Source organism: Myotis lucifugus, unplaced genomic scaffold (genome assembly GCF_000147115.1).
Source record: "Myotis lucifugus unplaced genomic scaffold, Myoluc2.0 scaffold_160, whole genome shotgun sequence".
Classification (NCBI taxonomy): Eukaryota; Metazoa; Chordata; class Mammalia; order Chiroptera; family Vespertilionidae; genus Myotis; species Myotis lucifugus.
The window spans coordinates 2,291,592-2,313,300 of NW_005871208.1; positions in this window are offsets into that span (position 1 = coordinate 2,291,592).

Below are 21,709 nucleotides of genomic sequence, written 5' to 3' on the forward strand. Positions count from 1 at the left end.
GAAGGAGACAGAAAAAGTGATCCAAGAGGTAAGAGGAGAACAAGAGATTAATCTATCACAGTTAGAGTAGGTTATCAACAATGTTAAATGGTAAAGTGGAATGAAGAATGAAAAGAACCCATTGGATATGTCACTGCTGACTTTGTGAGAAGTTTCAGAGTGGTGGAGTTGGGGGTGGGAGGCAGTGTACCAGTAGTGTCTCTCTGGATGTTGGTGGTAGAGGGAAGGATAGAGACAGCTAGTAGGCTGAGGCAGAGTGGATAACATCCATTTTGTCTACCATTCAGGGGGTTTATGAGGATCAAATTAAATACAGGCAGTCCTCGGGTTACATCGGACTCGACGTACATTGTTTCGTGGTTATGTCGCCATCTCCCATTTACAGTAGTTATAAAAAAAAAAGTTCCATCATTTTGGCATATGTACATATGTGCTTTATGTTTTTTATTTATTTTTTTACCACAAGTAAAGGTCAGGCATTGTTATCTTTCTTTTAACATTTTTTTTACTGTTTCACTTCATTACTGCTGTGTATGTGCTCCATGTGAGTGATGTAGGTGCTTATGTAGGTGGGTTCCGACTTACGGTGAAAATTGCGTTACCTCGTGCCATTGGAACGGATCTCCGACGTAACCCGAGGACCTACTGTAATGTACGTGAAAGTGCTTTGAAACGTTTAAAATACGATGCAAATAGAAGGTGCATCTACACTAATAAAAGAGAAAAATGGTAATTGGCGTAAGACCGCTACCCTTCCCATTGGCTAATCAGCGTATCCTTATGCAAATTAACTGTCAGCCAAGATGGCGGCCGGCAGCCAGGCAGCTGGAAGCGAACGTGAGGCTTGCTTGCTCCAGTGACTGCAGACTCCAACGTTCCCCGCCTGACTTGCCGGCCTCTGAGCTGGCAGTTTGAAACATTCTAACAAATATAGCCGGCCGGGATCTCAGAGCTGAAGTTATACAATGTTTCGATTATAGAACGGCAAACAAACCAGCAGCGGAAGCCTCAGAGCTAGAGCCAGAGCTAAAGCTGGCCCAGAAGAAAAAAAAAAAAGAAAAAAAGGAGCGGTTGGGAGCTTCAGTCAGCCTGAAAGCAGCCCTCAGCCCCTCACCCAGACTGGCCAGGCACCCCAGTGGGGACCCCCACCCTGAAGGGTGTGTGACCAGCTGCAAACAGCAATCATCTCCTCATCCAGGCTGGCCAGGCACCCCAGTGGGGACCCCCACCCTGATCCAGGACTCCCTTCAGGGCAAACCAGCCGGTTCCCAGGCCTCTATCCTATATAGTAAAAGGGTAATATGCCTCCCAGCACTGGGATCAGCGGAGCCGCGAGGCCTCCTGGCACCAGATCAGCATGACAGGGTGCAGCGCCCAAACCCCCTGAACCCCTGCGGCTCTGTGTGTGACAGGGTGCAGCGTCCCAACCCCCTGATCACCCTGCTCTGTGAGTGACAGGGGGAGCGCAAACCCCTGGATTGGCCCGGTTCTTGCCTTCACAGGGGGTGGTTCCGAACCTCCCCATTAACCCTGCTTTAAGTTGATAGGGGGGGCGCCCAACCCAAATCAGCCCTACCCTGAGCGTGACTGAGGGTGGCATCACAACCTCCCAATCCGCCCTGCTCTGTGCATGACGGGGGGTGGCACCCCAACTCCCCAATCAGCCCTGCTCTGAGCCCGACCAGGGGCTGCACCTAGGGATTGGGCCTGCCCTCTGCCACCCAGGAGCAGGCCTAAGCCAGCAGGTCGTTATCTCCCGAGGGGTCCTAGACTGCGAGAGGGCACAGGCCGGGCTGAGGGACCCCCCCTTCCCCCCCGAGTGCACAAATTTTTGTGCACCGGGCCTCTAGTTATATAATAAAAGGCTAATATGCAAATCGACCAAACGGCAAAATGACTGGTCGCTATGATGCGCATTGACCACCAGGGGGCAGATGCTCAATGCAGGAGCTGCCCCCTGGTGGTCAGTGCACTCCCACAGGGGGAGCGCTGCTTAGCCAGAAGCCGAGCTCACGGCTGGTAAGTGCAGTGGCGGTGGCAGGAGCCTCTTCTGCCTCCACAGCAGCGCTAAGGATGTTCCAATGCCGGCTTAGGCCCGCTCCCTAGGGGACATCCCCCAAGTGCTCCTGGACTGCAAGAGGGTGCAGGCTGGGCTGAGGGACACCCTCCCCCCGAGTGCATGAATTTTGTGCACCAGGCCTCGCTTTATATTATAAACTAAAATACCTTCCAGTTCTAAATTCTATGAAACTATATTTGCCCTTTCCTTGAAGTTTACAACTTAGAACCAAAGACTTTCTATTCTCTATTCTCAAGTCTAAACTTTCCATTCTTCAAAAAATTCTGGCAGCTGACTATGACCATCATCATCCCAGTTTTTGACTTTCTGGTATGGAACTACCTGCACCAACTCAGCAAACCTATTTCTCATCCTCCCTGAAAGCCTTGTTTTCCTTCACTTGGGAAACTTACTCAGGCAATATGCCATGATTTAAGGTTGAAGAGTTGCTTGCTTTAAAGGTTGACAGGATGCCAATGAAATTTGAACTTCAGATAAACACAGAATAATTTTTAGTGTATGTCTCATGCAATATTTGGGCCTGGGCATCCTGTATATCATTTGGCAACCCCACCTCCCTTTTCTTTTAGTTTATCGGTATGTGTCTCTTCCTTTAGAACTTAACTCAAAGCTATCTCTGCTCCTTGGCATGATCATTTAATAAAAAGGATAAAGCCTTTTGTAGAAAAATAGTTCTAGATTCAAACCCTGGCCCCCTAGCATGCTGTGTAACCTTGATTAAATCTCTTCATTTCTCTGAATCTGTAAATTACCTTTCAAGGCTTTGGTAAGGATTAAAGCAAATAATGTTTGGTGTGTTTGCTTAGAATTTAGATATTTATATAAACCTCCTCTATCCCACAGGTCATTTCTTTGCTCTGCATGCCTTCTCTGCTTAGATACTCAACTTGTACTTTCTTCATTCGTATTGCTGCTTAAGTTTTCAGTCTGGGTCAGAGTCCTGGAGAGGGGGTCTTATCTTTCCCATCAACCAGGGGATGGTCTATCTGGATCATTCCCTGTAGTACCCAAGACAGGGATCTACGCACAGGGGGCCTCAGGATAAGGATAGACTTATAGGCTCCCATGTGCTTTTTTTTCTCTGAATCACTTGGAAAAAGCTCAAGGTCAAGTCCTTAGGGAGCTCAAGAGTGAGTCTTCCAGCCCATGTTCTCTTGCTACTGCTATGGTTTTCTGAGTGGGTTGATGGTGAAGAAGGGTGTGGTAAGTTCTTTGGTGTAAGAGGTGGGAAATGGGGGGGGGGGCAGAGTAATCATTATTGTTAATGTTCTTCTCTGTGACTCAGACTAATTATAAATACTCATAATTCTCTCATAAGAGAGAATCGTAGTGATGGCTTATAGGTAGAAAGCAAAGGTCTTCAATGGATTTTCTTTTTACCCTCAACTTCCAGCCAGAGGACATGACTTCTTTGGCCCAGCTGGGCTTCTCTGTCTGCCCCCAATACCCCTAAGAGGCAGGTGGGAGGTAGAATATGACGCTCCTGTTTCTTCCTGCCTGAAGCATACTTGCAACCATCTGTATTGTAATACCTACCCACTTCCTCTCCCCCTAGCTGCTGGGGATATGGGTAAGACGCCAGGTTATCTAGATCTCCCAGGTTTGATTTTTATCTCAAGCCCAGGGGGGGTGGGAAATCCTACACCTGACCAAACTCAGTAATACAAGGTGGTTTTTTACTCCTCCCCTCGCCCCCCCTTTTCGGGTCCCCTGGAGCTTATTTCACTGGAAGGGAACTGCAGGCTGATGTATTTTTAAATGGCTTTGATTTTATCACCTTGCTTAATGATTTGGCACATTATTTATTAGATGGGGAGCTTCCCAGAGGGGCCTGGCCCATTAACGTATAAATAATGTGGCAAATAGTTCAATAGAGCCATAAAAAAAGTGATTTAGAAATAAATTGACCTCTGTTTGTTACATGTAAACGAAGGCCCAGGGTCATAATGTATTTCTTGCCCTTAAGCTGGGATGGTGGGGTTGGGGTAGAAAGGGATGAGTAGGGGGCTTGTGCAGACACTAGACTTTTCTACCACAGAAGATTTTTGCCACAGTTCTTCTTTCTCTGCCATGGTTCATGGTGTGGCAGACATGGGTAGGCTGCATCAGGTGTGCGTAGCAGGGTGAATAGATACCTGTGACCTGGGGCAGCCGTATGATTGGTAAGGATTGGAGGGTGGTTTCAAGCAGAGGTTTTTTTCTGGACACAAATCCCTATTTGTGATTTTGTCATTACTGAGAAGTTAACATTGAACCCAGATATATGGAAAGAGAAGTTGATGGTTTGGGAAGCAGGGGCTTATCTGTCCTGATGCATTCAGGTCACCTCAGTGAGCACCTTAGGTGGAGACACTATCTGGTACATTTCTTCCTAGTATAGTGCCTAGCACATAGTAGGCAGTCAGTAAATGTTTATTAAATACATATCCATATAGTTACTATGATTAATGGAGGGAAAGAATGGTACAGATAATTTCTGAACTATCGGTGGATAAATAATGGGTATAACAGCTAACATTCATTGAGAACTTAGTATCCACTAGGTATTTTATTAATCCCTTTGCAAATGTAAACTAATTAAATCTTTTCATTGTTTAAATTGTGAAATATGACACATTAATTAGAGTATATAAAGAATATATGTGCATTTTAAAAAGCATATTTTTAAATTGATTTCAGAGAGTAAGGGAGCAGGAGAGAGAAATATCAATGATGAGAAAGAATCATTGATTGGCTGCCTCCTGCACATCCCCCACTGGGGACTGAGCCCGCACCCTGGGCATGTGCCCTGACCAGGGATCGAACCGTGACCTCCTGGCTCATAGGCTGACACTCAACCACTGAGCAACACTGGCCAGGTTATACATGCATTTTAATGAATAATGTGGCACATAGAAACATCCAATGAAACCACCACTCATAAAAAAATACTTTGCTAGCACCCAGAAGCCCCCTTTCTGATCACAATTGCTTCTCTTTCCCAAAGGTAACAACCCTGTATTTTGTAATAAGAATTTTCTGTTTTTTCATCATGGTTTAAGTACCAATATATGCATCTTTAAATATATGGTTTTGTCTTTTAAAATTTTTATATAAATCCACTCAAACTGTATTCTTCTGTGCCTTGCACATTTTACTCAGCATTTTATTTGTGAGATGAATCCACGTTGTTGCTTGTAGCTGTACTTTGTTCATTTTTATTGATGTACATATTTCAGTGTATGAATATACCCTAACCCACTCATCTATTCTACTGTTGATGGGCATCTGCATCCTTTCCAATTTTTACCAATTGAAGACAATGCTGCTTTGAATATACTTAAACGTGTATTCTAGTACTCACATTTTGTAGCATCTATACCTAGTAGTGAAATTTCTGGGTTATAGGTTATGTGAACATTCAAATTTACTGGGTAATACCAAATTGTTTTCCAAAGTATTTGTACCAATTTTCACTCCAACCAGAGATCTGAGAGTTCCTGTTGTCCTACCATCCTTGCCAATTCTTAGTAGCCTCACAATTTTCCAATTTGACCTTTACAATATCATTTGAAGTTGGAATTGCTCTTATTCCCATTTTACAGATGATTAAACTGAGGTTCAGGGTGTTTAAACAACTTGCTCAAAGTTGTATAACTGGTAAATGGCAGAGCCAGTATTTGAACTGAAGCCTGACTCCATGCCCCACTTGGTAATCTTGATATTTACAATTTGTCTTGATAATGAATATTTGATAGATTTTGAATAATTATATAGCAAAACTTTTCTGCACATTTAACATTGTGAAACAATTTAGAAATGTGTTATATATTAAATGGACTCTCCCTCTTTGTGCTTACTACCAACTTGTGCAGTGGGGAAGGGGGCTTGTTTCATATTTGGGTGTGGGGAACCATTGAAGTTTCAATATTTAACCTTCAGTATTAAACATCTGCCAGAGAGTATCTAACATGGAGTTGACTGTAGGATGTCCAGAAGAAGCTTCCAGAGATGATCCAGACCACCCCTCTCTATAGGTAGGTGAAAGATCTGTAAATAACTCCAGGCAAGGGACTCCACCCAGGAGCCAGAAAGTCCTAGGTTTTTCATGCTACTTTAATTCTTGCTGGGGTTTTACCTCATTCCCTCTAGTTCATTCTTCCAAAGACAGCCCTTCATATATGATCAAAGGCCCCTTTTCTGGTTTCAGGGTATCTTGTTGGCTGGGCAGGGTTTCCAATAGAGTCAGGGCTTTAGGGTGTCTTTCATCCCAAGAGCTCAAAGCCTCCCACGGACATTAACCCATTAATCACCAAGTTACTCTGTGAAGTTGAGAACTAGTCAGTGGGCGCCTCCCCCGCTTCCCAGGTAGAGAAACTGAGTCCATGACTTGTCCAGAACTGCCCGGGAGTCAGAGTGGAGCCAGGAAAGGAACCTAGATGTCCAGGGAGACCATATCCTCTACTGCTAGTGATTCAGAGCTCCAATTTTCTGTACATTCAGCAGAAAAAGAACTCACTAGAAAACAGTGAAATTTAGGTCTAGCATTACAGGATACTAGAATCCTTTTTGGATGGCTGGGAAAGACAGCCTTGCCCAAGCAGATGTGCATTCTTCAAGACCAAGGCGAGGGTCATCCATTTTTGTGTCTTTAGTTGTGCCTGGTTGACTGTGCTTGGTACATAAAAGACCCTATAACTGTTTGCTGAACGAATGTGTGAACAAGGGAATGGTGGAATGCCTGAATTTGTCTTATTGGTCTGGGCTTCCTCTTCACTCCCAAATTTTCCTTCTAATATAACTATCTTTGGAAAGGGCACGGGCATGAGGAATTGAACTTTGAGTCAAACTTCTCTGGATGAAATGTGATCCTGGGTGCAGCAGTGAGGAGAAGCTCCTTAGGTTGATAGGCTGGGAATGAGGGAGGCGATAGGTGGGAGGTGTTCCTGAGACTCACTCTTACTTTGCCTAAGAAGATCTATAAAGGAAACTAAATTTTAAGCTTATTTCAGGAATTCTCTGAGTTCCTGCCCTTCACCGGTCTAAGTATTCATCTGGGACAGACACCTTGATCAGTTAGTTATAGCCTTCATCTATTTTGCTGCAGAGAGCAGAGCTCTGGGCCACATGACTAGATATGAATGTGAATTTCATTCCCTCCAGGTACCCATCATTTTGGTGACATTCTCAATGGTTTCTTGTTTAGGGGAAGCAGTGAACATATGTCACTTTAAAATGCTCTCGGTGTGCCAGAGATCACAAAATCAAAGACTCTTTTAGTGCTAGAAGAAATCCCCAAGGTCATGACAGACCTTTGTTTCAGTAGATGTCTAATTCAGTTATGAGGTGATTGGAGGAAAGTTATATTGCTGAGAATGTTTGTGTATGTGAGAGTGCTTATGTATATCTCTACATATGAGTATGTGTATACATGCAAATCGATTGAACTGTTAGATGTGAGAATCTCTATGAGTGGATGTGTCAGGAGCAGGGAGGATCACATTTGTGTAGGCTGCTTTGCTTCCTTTGCTAGCATAACTTTAAGACCTACCATAACTTTTCTCTACCTTCAAACCTGCCTTCTCCTCACCCATCACTTGATGCTGGTTGGAAGCCCCTGAGAAATCTTGAGGTGGGGGTTGAGGATACTCACTCCCAGTTCTTCTCCTGGCATGACTTTATCAGCCACCCATCTGATCCCATCCTCATTCCTAGGCAGGCTCCCTGCTGCCTGCATTTATCTCCCTTTTTTATGATGTCATTTAATTAGCTCACACATGGTGGTTTTATGGGACAAACATGGCCTTGTTTGCCTTATAACTGGATTTCATGTCTCTGTGGGGATGGGTCAGGAAATCTCAGTCTCACAGTGTTTGGAGTTCAGGAATGCTGGATCTTTAGGAACCTAGGAATTTGGGGAATGATCTGACTTGGAACTCTGTCTTCTGTCAACTAGAAAAGAGTCACTTTTTTATTCTCTAGTTCCCTGTCCCATAGCATATGAATAATCCTGTTGGGGAAGTGACAACCATGAGGGTGTGTCCTGAATCTGTTGCTCATTTGTCTGTCATACTACCTTTGGCCCATAGACAGAGTGGTCACTTATAGGATAGTTATAAGGCTCCTGAGCAATAACTCTAGTGGAATAAGGTACTGATCATAGGAGAGACACTAACATAGGGCTTGTGAGCTTGAGGTCCCCAAGTGAGAACAATGAAGAGAATCTTATTCCTTTGACAGGGGGTGTTGAACCAAACAGTGTTCATCCAGATGCTACTAGAAAATTGGGGGTCACTGTTTATGCAAGTTTATATTACAATGTACTTTTAATTGGTTGGTTTTTGTTTCATTAGTTGGTTAGGTCAGGAAGGTCTAGAAAGATATCAGAATGAACTACCCAGATCCATTCTAGAAAGATGAGTTCCATCTGATTTTCCTACGTCTCTAATGAAGGATGCCCTGCCCTCTGCTGCCATGTGCGACAAACTTTTGTCGAAATGGCTTTCCTTCTCTTGCCAGAAAAGTGACCAGTATATCTTCACATGCACACCTTGGAAATGTCCATAAGCAAGTTCTTGATAAATACACTGTTCTTTTCTCAGCTTTAGACAACACATTTCTCCGGCTTGGTGTTGGTGAATCACTAAGTATGTGAAATCTGCACAGAAGCAAGAGATGGGCTAGAGTAGCCACAAGAATCTCTGCTTCTTTTATTTTCCCTTTGCTCCCCTTGCCTCCTCTGCCCTTAGGGATGAGAGTCTCACCCTCAGGCCCTCACTGCTGTCCTCTCCCTCCTTACTCTGGCTTCCATCTTTTATTTCTCCCTCCTTGGGCTGTCCCAGATACAACACCCTCCGGGGGTCCTCCTTCTGAAACCCATCAGTCTGCTTTCTCCAACACACACAACAGAAAGACGGGTATGAAAAGTAGCCTGGAAACAGGCCAAGTGCTTCTAGGTAAAGGGAAGCTGAGGCTGGTGTCAGTGTGGGTTTGGGAAGAATGTAGGAGAGAATAGCAGTTGGGAGAGGAGCACCCCAAACTGTAACTATGGCTAAGAAGAAATAATGTAATCCTAATCTCAGTACAGACTTATTTGAATATATTAATATGTCATAAATTTAAAATTGGGTATTTTAAACATCACACTCCCCACCCCTTCTGGAATAGTCTGGATCTCATTCTGTCTAGAGGCGGAGGGTTAGACCAAATGATTCCCAAACTCTCAGAGGAAGGTTTCAATCTCTTTGGGGCCTCTGTTTCTAGAATCTACTTTGTCAGGATGTCTTCAAAAAAATGTAGCCTAAATCACTCCTGCTGTGTGTGCAGCACTGTGCGACCGGTGATGCAGACAATTCATCTTGAGTGTCCCCTCCTACCTGGGAGCTTGTGACAGCACATCTCACCTGAAAAACCATTAGGCTCTGGAAGTGTTGGGACTGGCCCTGGCACGCCTTCGCCCTTCTGTGTGTCCCATCTCTGGATGACTTCAGAGAAGGTGAGGGTGGTGTTCAATGGATGCTCCAGCCTTTCCCTCCTCTTTCCTCTGAATCGCCAATGTATTTTCTCTGACAGTTTGCACAGATAGTTAAGATACCGTGTAATTAGCACTGCATTTGAAAGCCAAACATGATTTATATCTGACAAGCTCAGTCATCTTTGAGATGAGTTGGTGTATGTATGTGTATGTATGTGTATGTATTTATGTTGGTTATGTCTTTTTGTGGGAGCAGAGGAGGTGGTTTGGCCCTATGTCTCTCTTCCACTCAGTTACCTTCCTTTTCTGAATCAAGAAACTGGAGTATACAGAGCACTGGACAGAGAGAGTCCCTATTTTCAGGAGACTCTCTGTGGTGGGAACTGTGTGATACCCAGGATACTGACAAACACACAGGCCTAATGAGATAAGGGCAGAGATTTGGGTAGTGATGGAGGATGGAGAGACACTACTGGAAACAAAATGGGTGACATTGGCAGAAGGCTTCCTTCAGGAAGGGTTGTGGGGAGTGTTTGGAAGAGGTGAATTAGGACCAAAGAGAAAAGAATGACCTTTAAGGTCAAAGGGAGAGAAATTTTTATCAAATGAAGCATTTTTGCCTAGCTGAAAGGGAGTGTCTGAATGAAGGAGTCATAAGACAGTGGAGGGGAAGAGGGGTGTTTCAATGGGTAGAGCAGTCAAAGTGCTTGGTGGTGTTTCATCAAACTGCTGTTGGGAGGCGTTTAGGTAGTGCCTTTGAAACACTAGGCCCAAGGTGTGGGTTGTGTGTGTGTGTGGGGTGTGTGTGTGTGCGGGGGGAGCATTCCCTGCAGTGAGAGATCGAACTTGAACAGAGCAAGGAGTCACAACAATGAAGAGATGAGGGCAGCTGATAGAAGCAGGGGTGAAAGATGAGAAAACACCACCAGAGCCTTTCTGAATATTGCTTCGGAGCTTGTGACAGGGGAAAGGGTGACTGGTTCTTTCCCACTTTCCTTCTAATTCCAGTAGGAGAGTTTAAGGTTGGACAATAAAAAGGATTATATAATTTCCCAAAGCAAAATGCGCCATTGCATTGTCTCTGTGCCCTATAATGGATTTGGGTTGTGAGGAGGGTGCCTGGCTTTGAGGCAGAAAGATGAGCAGGGATAGGGCTCATCTTCAACCCTTGGGTATAATGGGAGTGGGGGTAGTTGGTGTTCTTAAGTTTTGCTCTCGGCGTCTCTGGCTCAGGCTTCTGTCAGTACAGACCTGCATCCTGGCCCCGCCCCAACTGTTGATTATACCCCTTGGGATGCATCATTGCTAGGAAAGCAGATGTGCCAGATGTGACATGTTTGAAAGAAAAAAAAATTCCCTTGCCGCTGAGCCTTGGGGAGAGTTGCTAATCACCGTCTTGGTGCTGCTCGTGGGGAGGGCAGGGCTGAGGTGGGCTTTGTGCCAGCTCCTAGCCCCTCTGCAGGAGGACCTCCAAACACCTATGGAGGCAGATGTGGGAGAAGGAGAGTCAGAAGAGAAGGAAGAGGGTCTGAAGCCCGTATCAAATGGAGGAGTTTTTGGTTGCACAGTAGTGGGTGGGCTGCCAGCTTGTTGATCTTTCCAGGTTGATCTTTCCAGGTTGAACAACTTATGTAAGGAGGTGCTGGTGTGTGTGTGTGTGTACATGTCTCAGAATGGGTTTCTAGGAATTCAGCCCATCACTTTTATCTACCAACTTCTACTGGAGGACCCCCATGACTTCCTGTGAAGCCTCCTGCTCCATATCCCTCCCCACCCTGGACTGTCCGCATTGTTTCTAGTTTTATTTTCTTCCTGTCCTCAGAAATTGAGCTCAGAACTTGCAGTGTGTCTTGTCCTTTGCCTGAGGGGAGCCTCCTGAGTCTTGCTGACAGATGTCTCAGTCAGGGAAGCCCCAGCATGCTTTGCTTAGTGCCTCTCCACCAAGACGGCGCCTGAAGTATCCAAATGTCAGGGCCCCGTGCTTCAGCTACTCCCCCAGCCATTTCCCAATGCTGGTGGGCTAGAGGAGTAATTCCTTTGATAAAACGAGGAGAGGATTTGGAGAAGAAATCCAAGACTCTTGGCTCCACTAGAAAGTTCTAGGTCTGAGGTCAAGGTGAAGTAAAAAAACATTGCACAATGCCTGGGGAGTGAATATAATGGCTTTACCGTATCTACAATCCTTAGGAATGTAGTTGATTTAAAAAAAACACCTGTGCTCAGATTCCTAGGAGATGATTCTTGATTACATCTTTGTTCGGTGTTGACATTTTCCACTTTCTAAAGCAGATTCTAACTCTTCTAATTTGACCCCCGAAAAAGTGGACCTATCATCAGGACATTTAACGCTGGCTAACCCTAGGACTTTAACGGGTGTAAATTAGTAGAGTTCTGTTGTCTCTACTAACTAAAAGTCCACTGACTAATCAAATCCCAAAGTAGCTCTATCCCTAGCCCGATCCTTAATCCTGATCCTGAAATTAACCTCAGCTCAAATCCCAATTCTAACCATTCTTGTCTCCCTCCACTTCTTTGGGGAATAATTTGAGGGGAGGAGGGGCTTGGGAAAAAAGAGCTGGATGAGGAATGCCTTTGGGGAAAAGGAGGAGGAGGAGACCCAGCCAGGGCGACCTGGAGGAGCCAGTGTGGTATCTGGGAGCCTGGGGCATGATCCCAGTACTTGCCAAGCCATGAGTCACAACATCATTCTCCATGGCATTTTGTTGGGGGTGTGTCTGGGCTGGCAGCTGGTAAACAAGCTTGCTGAGAATGAAGTGCTTCCCCTCTGCCCCCCTCTCTAATTTGGGAGAGAAGGGAGAAGTCTTCTGTCCTGAGGGTCCTTCTCTCCTCTTTTCTCTTAGATTTCACAATACTAAAGTAAAGCAAGAGGAAAGGCTTGGCACTTTGTCAGTAGAGATCATGGAGAGACGAAATCACTGAGAATGCAGAGTCTTGAAGCTTCCAAAGAGAGGTGACCTAATCCAGCCCCCTGAGTGTCATCCCCTCAGGGATGCTGAGTTGCTCCATTCTGCCTGGTGCCTTCTTATGACAGGGCCCACATTCTACTCCACCTCCCTCCCACTCCAGTCATTGCCAAAATCCAGATAAGCATCCTCTGTGGCTGGATAGAGATCTTTATGGGGGTAAACCTGTGCCTGTGGATGAAATAACAGCTGGAAACACTCGCAACTTTTTCCTGAACCTGCTACCTGTTCCTGGCTAACTTCAGTCATGATGCATCAGTTTTCTATCTACAAAATAAGACCAGCCGTGACCCTTTCTCTTGGGGGGCGGAGAAGGGGGGAAGGAGCAGGACACTAATGATTGTTTTCTGATGTTGAGGGATGATTAGGACTATTATTATTTATTCTTTGAGGAAGCCAGACCATTAACCTGACTCCAAGCACATGTAGTTCAACACAGTAGCTGTCTTGAGGGCTCATGGAAGCTCTACTCCTTCGCTCTTTATCCTTAGCCCACATCCCACTGTAACTATTGTAGATAGGATTTGGGGGAGGGATGGTGCCTGATTCCTTGATGTGTTCCCTCTAGGCCTCATTTTCATGGCCCGGAGCAGAATTTACACTCCCCTCTCATGGAAGATTTACTCCTTTCCCAGCCTCCTCCACAGGGTTTAGAGGCTAAAAGTTCTTTAAAACCAACTAGGAAGTGACAGTAGCAGGACTAATATGCAGTGTGTTAAGAAAGGCCTCTAAAGCTCCATCTTTTGGATGACACACAATACTCCAACAAAGCTTACCAAGCTTCCAGGTGCTACCACTTGGCGAGGATTTCAAAAATGCATTTTGATTTAGAAAAAAGTCAAAATATTGCTGGCGGAGGAGAGTGGAAGAAGGTGGAGGAGGGTATGGGGGATAAATGGTGATGGACGGAGACTTGACTTGGGGTGGTGAACATATAATACAGTGTACAGATGATGTGTTGCAGAATTGTGCACCTGAAACTTGTATAATTTTGTTAATAGTGTCACCCCAATAAATTCAATAAAAAGGAGAAAAAATGTTAAAATGTTTAGGTCAAAAGAGGGTTGGTTGGGATCAAAGTTCTTGACAACTGCCTCCTTTTTCTCTCTTGTAGTGCTGAAATATTTTTTTTATATATTTCTTACTTTTTAAATATTTTTATTGAAAAAATTTTTTTTAGAGAGAGAGGGATAGAGAAACAGAAACATCGATGAGAGAGAAACATCATTGATCATCAGCTGCCTCCTGCATGGCCCCTGCTGGGGATGGAGCCCACAACCTGGGCATGTGCCCTGACTGGGAGTTGAACCAGTGACTTCTTGGTTCCTGGGTCAATGCTCAATCTCTGAACCATACCAGCTGGGCATAGTGCTGAAATCTTATAGTAATAATAACTAATGTTTAAGTGGCATTTTAAAGTTCTAAGTTGTTTTTACTTATAAACATACCTTGTATGCTTGAAATTCTTACCCTCATTTTACAGAAGAGGAAACTGAGGCACAGAATACTGTACCTGTGTGATTTCCTTAAGGTTATAGAACTAGTATGTGGCAGAGTTGGCATTTGATCAAAGTCTAGTGACTGTTACAAAGAATCTGAAGATCTTTTTAGTGTCCAGCTATGAAAGGAAAAGTTAGGGAGCACTTTTTGAATAATTTCTAGGGTGGGGGGTACAAAGTTTCTAACAAAGTCACCAATGTGCTCCTAATTCAGAGGGTTGGGATAAGATGGTCTTGGCCTAGAGCCCAAAAGAAATGAGGTATAAAAAAACAAATCTAACTCTAAGGTCAAGAAAATATTAAGAAAACTGGGAAATAAGTGCCATCATCTGCAAGCTGATAATATTTTATTGATGAAATTGTGGATGTCCCAAGTAGTCTGATGTAGAATGAATCTCCAGAGGCTACTCTGTCCAGGTTCCCAGCTCTAGGCCATCCTGTCAATGTGTGGTTGGATGCCCAATTCTTAAAGACACCAGGGGAACAGGAACCCATTGTAGTATTTGATCCATCTTCCTATTATTAATTTTATCTTAGGCCTAATCAATATCTCTTTTGGTACTGTCACACCAGTTCTGTGTTAGTGGGAGTTTGGGGTGGGTAATATCTATATTTATCTATATCTATATCTATATCTATATCTATATCTATATCTATATCTATATCTATATCTATATCTACATCTACATCTTAATCTACATATCTATCTATCTATCTATCATCTATCTATCTATCTATCTATCTATCTATCTATCTATCTATCTATAAAAAGATATTTGGAAAGCTATCTTGAAGCTTCCAGTGTAATATCCACTTGTGAGTTTATAAACAGAATTCATACTTTTCAGGCTTCTTTAGCTTAAATGACTCCAACTCCCTTGGCCTTTTCTTCTCACATCATCTTTTAAATAATACTGGTTGTTCCAGATCTCTCTGGGAGGTCAAGGCTCCAAGAATATGAAGAGATGTTATTTCCTTCCACCCTGATTTAGGCCATTCTTGCCTTTTTGCTTCATTTGTTGTAAAACCTTCTTAACAGGATTACTTTCCTTTAATTCTCTTCCTTATAACCATCCTAAACTCTGTTGCAAGATTTGTCTTCCTAAAACATGGCCCCAGTCATGCCCCTTTTCTGCTGGTTCCCATAGCTACTTTGTTGAGTGCTTACTATGTGTCAGGCATTATACTAAGTGCTCTATATGCATCATCTAAATTAATCACTACATCAATCCTGTCTAGTAGGGACTTTTGTTCTCTCTGTTCAAGGATAAGGAAACAAAGCCACAGAGTAATTACAGAAGTTGTTCAATGTCTCATGACTAGAAAGAGACAGAGGAGAGATTTGAACTCAGGTACTTGCAACCCAGAGCCCACACTCTCCCAATCTCTCTGTATATTTTTAAATGTATATATCAGGTCTCCTGATGGCAGTACCTGTGATATCTGTCATATCAAACACCAAGTATAGCACCCTATTTAGTTATATTCAATAAATGCTTGTTGATGATTATGACGATAGAGAAAGAAGCAGTTCTATGGTGAACATGATTGGGAGGAAGGGAAAGTTTTAATTGTGATTATCCATTTTGCCTTGGAGAACATGGACTTTTGATTCACGTGGGCTTTGCTGACTCCAATTCAAGAGCCCCAACTGTGCACAGAGCTCTCCATTCAGTGAAGGAATCTTCTAGGGACAAGACTGGATTTATGTCCTTGGGAAACTCCCAGGTTAATGGAGGTGGCTCCACTCAGATCTAAGACACAGGTATTTGTATTGAATGTGCATGACTGTTGCAGGTTTGGAGGCTCTGGGTTGCTCTACCAGTAGAAGGAGATAGTGATGGCAAGACCATGTGTACTCTTTGGTGTCTCCAGCTGTCCTTCAAGATGCATAGTCTAGTTGTGGCACAGGGAATTCGGCTGAGCTGTGTAGGTTGTGTCCACTCTGTGGTCTTCAGTGAGACACTCAGCAAAAACTAAAACTACAACTAAGGTCTCAAATGAACCTGCCTATATGTCTTGGCCTCACTGGGTGGGGGTGGAGAGGTGGCACCATTTCTATGTCAGAATAACTCCAATCACTGGGTTGAGCTCTTCCCTCGCCCCCGCCACCCAAACCACCCAATCCTATAAGTGCCCTGCCCTAAAGCAAGAGCTGAGATCTCAGTTTTTGGGGAAAGTGAGATGCAGCGTTGCCTGACAAATGGGTGGGTCTCCACCCACCCCCTCCCCACCACCCCGCCCAGTTTACGAGTCAGGGTGGTTCCCTCTGACACCCTCCCTCTCTTTATGGCCCTGCCGCAATCTTTGATGTCTTCTTCTCGTGAAGGGATGATGGGGAGAAAGAAGCCAACCTCAGCCAAAGAGGTTCTGCCCACGGTAGTTCTCAGGCAAGGGAAGAGGCTCCAGGGAGGAAGGCAGGGATTTAGTTTAAGGAGCAGTAAGTTGGACAAACTGACACAGCATCCTTTCAGATCTGTATCTCTTTGGGAAATGTCAACATTATATTTGGCCTCTGTCATTGTTAGAAAGAATGTGCATGGGCTTTGAAGTGAGATAGACCTGGGTTCAAATCCTAGATCCTCAACTTTCTGGCTTTTTGACCTTGGGAAAGTTGCTTAACCCTTTGAGCGTTGGTTTCCAAATACAAATTGAGTAATAAACTATTCATCTCACAGGACGTCATGAGAACAGAGTAAAACACCTACATAACGTGCCAAGCAGAGTGTCTTAGATCCAAACTTGCTCCCTTAATTAAAAGATAAGTTCCTTGAGGGTGGGAATCGCATCCCCTTCACATCCCTCCACCTTCTTCAGCACCACAGGCCTCTTGGCCTCTTCTCTGCTTGGGTAGAGAGGCATTTGTACTCAAGCATCCCCCCTTTCCCTCACAAATCCTATTATCTGTGCCAATTTTTTCTATGATCTGTAGGCCCCTATCTCAAAAGCCACTTACTCCGGAGAATCCTATAAGCAACCCTCTCTCTACACTTGGCAGTTTTCCTCTTCTCTGCCATATTCCCTCTCTCCTCCATTAAAATGATTTTATTTGCTTTGCTCCTATTCTTATCCATCTATAATTTTTATTTTATAGCTACTCCATAATGGTCTAGGGCCATCCCTACTGAATCACCAACTGGTCTTACTTTAGGATTTAATTTGGTTTTATTAAAATTACCAAAATTCTCCCTGGGCAGGTGTAGACCTGGCCAGGGCAAAGCTCTCTAGGCTGTTGACTATGAGGCCCCTCCCCCCACTGGTAGATTTCCAGGCTCTTCAGTTTTTCATTCAGCCACAGCGGGGAATGTTCCTTGTACAGGCCCTGTGTGTGTGTGTGTGTGTGTGTGTGTGTGTGTGTGCTCTACTTTGCCTTATAAAATCTCAGAAAATAGGTTTCCCACTCTCACTACCTTTACTCATCCACTTTTTGGGAGGAGAAAATGCTCACCTACCTTCCTTTTGCCTTGCTAAATCCATAACTGGGAATTTAGAGAATTCCCAAGGTATCTGGTTTAAGTACAGCTGAGACCAGTGAAGGTAGCTCGAATGACAGGTATATGGGGAGGAAGCATGTGTGCACACATGTGCTTGTCTAAATGTAGCTTGAAGTGTAGATGTTTCCCATTTAGCTGTGAGAACATAGGTAGATTTACACTGCTTAGGGAAAGAGCTGTAATGCCTTTTTTAAAAGTCCATTTAAAAAAATGCTTTTATTGATAGAGAGAGAAGAAGGGAGAGAGAGAGAGAGAGAGAGAGAGAGAGAGAGAGAGAGAGAGAGAGAGAGAGAGAGAGAAACATCGATTGGTTGATTCCAATACACACCCCCAAGTGGAAACTGGACCCTCAACTTGAGCACGAACCCTGACCAGGTATCAAATGGGTGACCTTTTGGTGCATGGGATGATACTCAACCAACAGAGCTATACCGGCCAGGGCTGTAATGTCTTTTAAGTGGCTAAAGAAGCTGCCTATACTTGCACTTGGAAGTATAGACACAGTCTATCAGAGGTAATATTTGGTGTGAAATCAATGACAGCCATAGGTTTTAGCTGCTTTATGTCTTTACTTTTTCTGTCAAGAGGAAATGGGGTAGGAAAAGCTTGGGAGAAAATAGAATTTCCATTTAGATTTTCCAATATATTACTTATTCCCTTGAATAAAGATATCTCCAATTAGAAGCAGAAATTTTAGCACTATGGGTGTCAAACCCAGAAGTGGTAAAGGAGGAAATAGGATTCAAAGAAAATGAAAATAACAAAATTAAAAAGAAACCGCCTGAGTTGGATGTCTCCTAATCACACACAGAAACCATTGAGAGATAGAACTCAGGCTTAAATCTCTCCTCCCCCCAATTCCATGGACATCTTTGTTTTGTTCGCCTGTCTGAAGAGAGACATTTTCAGTTAATCAGAGCATGAACTTCCCTCTGCCTTCTCCCCACCCTTCTCCATAGTCCTGGCATCCAGGAGAGTACTTCCTGCTTCTGTCTGTATATCCACATCCCAAATATCTCCTAAGGAACTGGGGAAGAATTCTACAGGGGAAACATCAGCAGTGCACTTTTTTACTAGAGAATCCTACAAAGTTAGGTCAGAGAGCTGTTGGGCTAAGTGTCTCTGTTTTGGTGCCTCAATGTCTGTTTCCTTCCCACAGGTTGGCTTGGCTGGAATCAATGGACATTGAATCTACCTGTTGTTTTTAAGAGATGTAGGAATAGAGCTGGAGTGAAAAAGGGTTAGCTTCCTACTGGGAATAATGCAGGGAATCCAGTTTTCCCTTCAGGATGGAATTTTGAATCTAGAGGGTTGAATGAGAAACGAGGCCATTTGAGGTAGCGTAACACTGGGCATTTGAAAATTGACATTTTTCTCACCATCTTTTCTTTCCTTTAAAAAAATTAATGTAACTTGGAAGAATATGATCATCCTAAAACATTTTATTTTTAATTAAAGAGGGTTCATTATGCTACCCGTCTCATCTCGTCCCAGAGGAGGGAAACCCTGTGTTCAGCAAGTTTGCTAAGAAATAATTATAGGTTCAGATCTTCCCCAGGCCCCGAAATTCAATTAAAATTTTTTTGTTTTAAGTTACTTGCAGTCACATGGTATGTATGTGTGCATGTGCGTGGTTGTATTCGTGTGTGTTTGTGTGCTCCAGTTTTCCTTGTAACTACTCTGGGAGTGGGTTCTTAAATGTGAGGCTTCTAGAAGACAATCATCTCCACATTCCCAGCCCAATTTCTCTGGCTCTGTCTATAAAAGCAGATATTAACATGATGAAATATGCTTCTGTGAAAGGAACCTTACTTTGTTTTTGTTTTTTAGCTAGAATCACCCTGACTGCCTACCACTCCCCAACTCCTGGAATCCTTCTCTGGCTTCTATGAATCAGGTCGGTATAAACAAGTGGCTCTTAACCCTCACTATGGAGCAGAATCAGGAACTTTTAAACATTAGAGACACCTACGCTCAGATGTGCTGATTCAGCTGGTGTGGAGTGGGCCCAGGCATCAGTACTTTTTAATAACGTGTAGCCAGGGATAACAACCACTGGAGCGCCCAGCCGGCGTGGCTCAGTGGCTGAGCATTGACCTATGAACCAGGAGGTCAGGGGTTCAATTCCCAGTCAGGGCATATGCCTGGGGTTGTGAGCTTAACCCCGTGTGGGGCATGTAGGGGGCAGCCAATCAATGATTCTGTCTCATCATTGATGTTTCTATCTCTCCCCTCTCTCTCTTTGTTCCTCTCTGATATCAATAAAAATATTAACAAACAAACAACAACAAAACACTGCAGTGATGGAAGCTGTTTCTGGCATAGATGATGCGGGCATTTGGTGATTAGTAAAGATACCCAAACAGGATCATGAGGCCCAAATTTGACTGCCTGCATTGTTTAGCTCATTTTACAGTTATATGAAACCAGAGGCCCGATGCACGAAATTCGTGCAAGGGGCTTGGCCCTCGCAGCCTGGCTGCCTCAAGGCCCCGCCCCCCGCCCAGTGGTCATTCAGGAAGGTCATTCTGCTGTCCTGTTTAATTAGCATATTAGCTCTTTATTATATAGGATAGTGTTAGCATAGGGCAAACTCTGAGTTATATTTAAACCCAGATGAGAACAGGAATCCATAGATGACCACCTCTCCTCTTCCCCCATCCCCAGAGAGGAGACAGTTCTATTATAGAACTGTCTCTGTTTACTTAACGACGATTATTTATAGGGAGGATAGTTATGGATGATAGACTCTAGATAAGCATTCCAGGAGATGGGACAGCATGTTTGGATTCATTTAGGCCATGATTGACCTTTTCCCCAGTTTGAAGAAAGTAGCTAAAAGCCCCCAGGGTTCAGGGCACAAGCCTTCCTGTCAGCCAGGAATATGGAAACAGGGAGGGCAGGGCTATGTGAGGCCAGATTCTCACCAGATAATAAACCAAAATAGACATGTCTAATAGAAATCTAATAAATAAATTAATAAAATAAATACATAAATGAATCCCCATATATCTCAGCATATAAACATATATAACTTTTTATGTATTAGTGGCTTACATAAAATATATGTGTATGTGTAGATTGAAATAGAGTGGTATATAAATGTATTTATATGATTACACCAGCCTTATGAGGCATGGAGGTAATTATGCAGATATCTCAGCCATATTTTTTGAAAACTGTAGCCATTTTCATATTTTGACTGAAAATTTATCCAGTATCGTGATGCTTCCAAGGATGTAGATTTATAAATTATGCATATATTTTCTATTTTGTATATAGATGTTGGTTGTTTCTATGTTCTCTTTTTAAGGAAAGATACTAGCTTCTGTGTAGATAGCCAAAGTGGACAATTCAGAATCAAATAATCTACTTTGGGGCTTAGATAATCTGCATTTACTACAATTATGGGAATCTAGTTCTAGAATCTTTACTTATTTGGTGCTACATAGATATGACCCTTGAAACTTTGAACCAATTGAATGCATTTCCTTTTGCCTTTGAGGATATAGGTGTAGGTGAATAGCTAGTAGGACCTATTGGGTTTACTTTTAGTTATCTGCATTCTTGAAGGGAGGCAGAGTGGAAAACTATCCAAGAAATAGCTACGAGAAAGAATTCCAATTTGGCTTTATGATGAAATCAGAATCGAGTCTCTCACTCTTTATCCTCCTTTCTCACACACAGGCACACCTGCACACACAAATGCCGGTAGATGCATGCATAAATATGCACACTCACCTTTTGTCAAACTGATTCTAATTTCTTTCTGGGCTGGAATGACAACAGCTGATGCTCCACAGAGGGGAGGAAGCAAACCTAAGCAGTCTCCAGAGGCAAGAACAGAGTAGCACACTTTATCCACATAGTGGTTACATGCCAACCTATGGAGAGATATGCTTTTGTCCCAAAAGGGCTTGAGGAAGAAATTGTTTACAAACAACTACAAAATCTTATCTGACTTCTTTGACATTTCTACTTATCTCCCAGCTTGGTGATGTATCTGAAAGTGGAACAGATATTGGAACTGTGTCTCCCCAAACTGCTTTGAAGAGCTGGGGCTCAGAGTCACATGGTGGACAATAGGGAGTGGGAGGGAGGCCATCCACTGCATCTTCCTGTCCCCGGTGGATAGCTCAGACTGAGCCAACTACAGAGGCTCCCAAGACTCCGCTTTACAGGTCCATTTATGATGATTT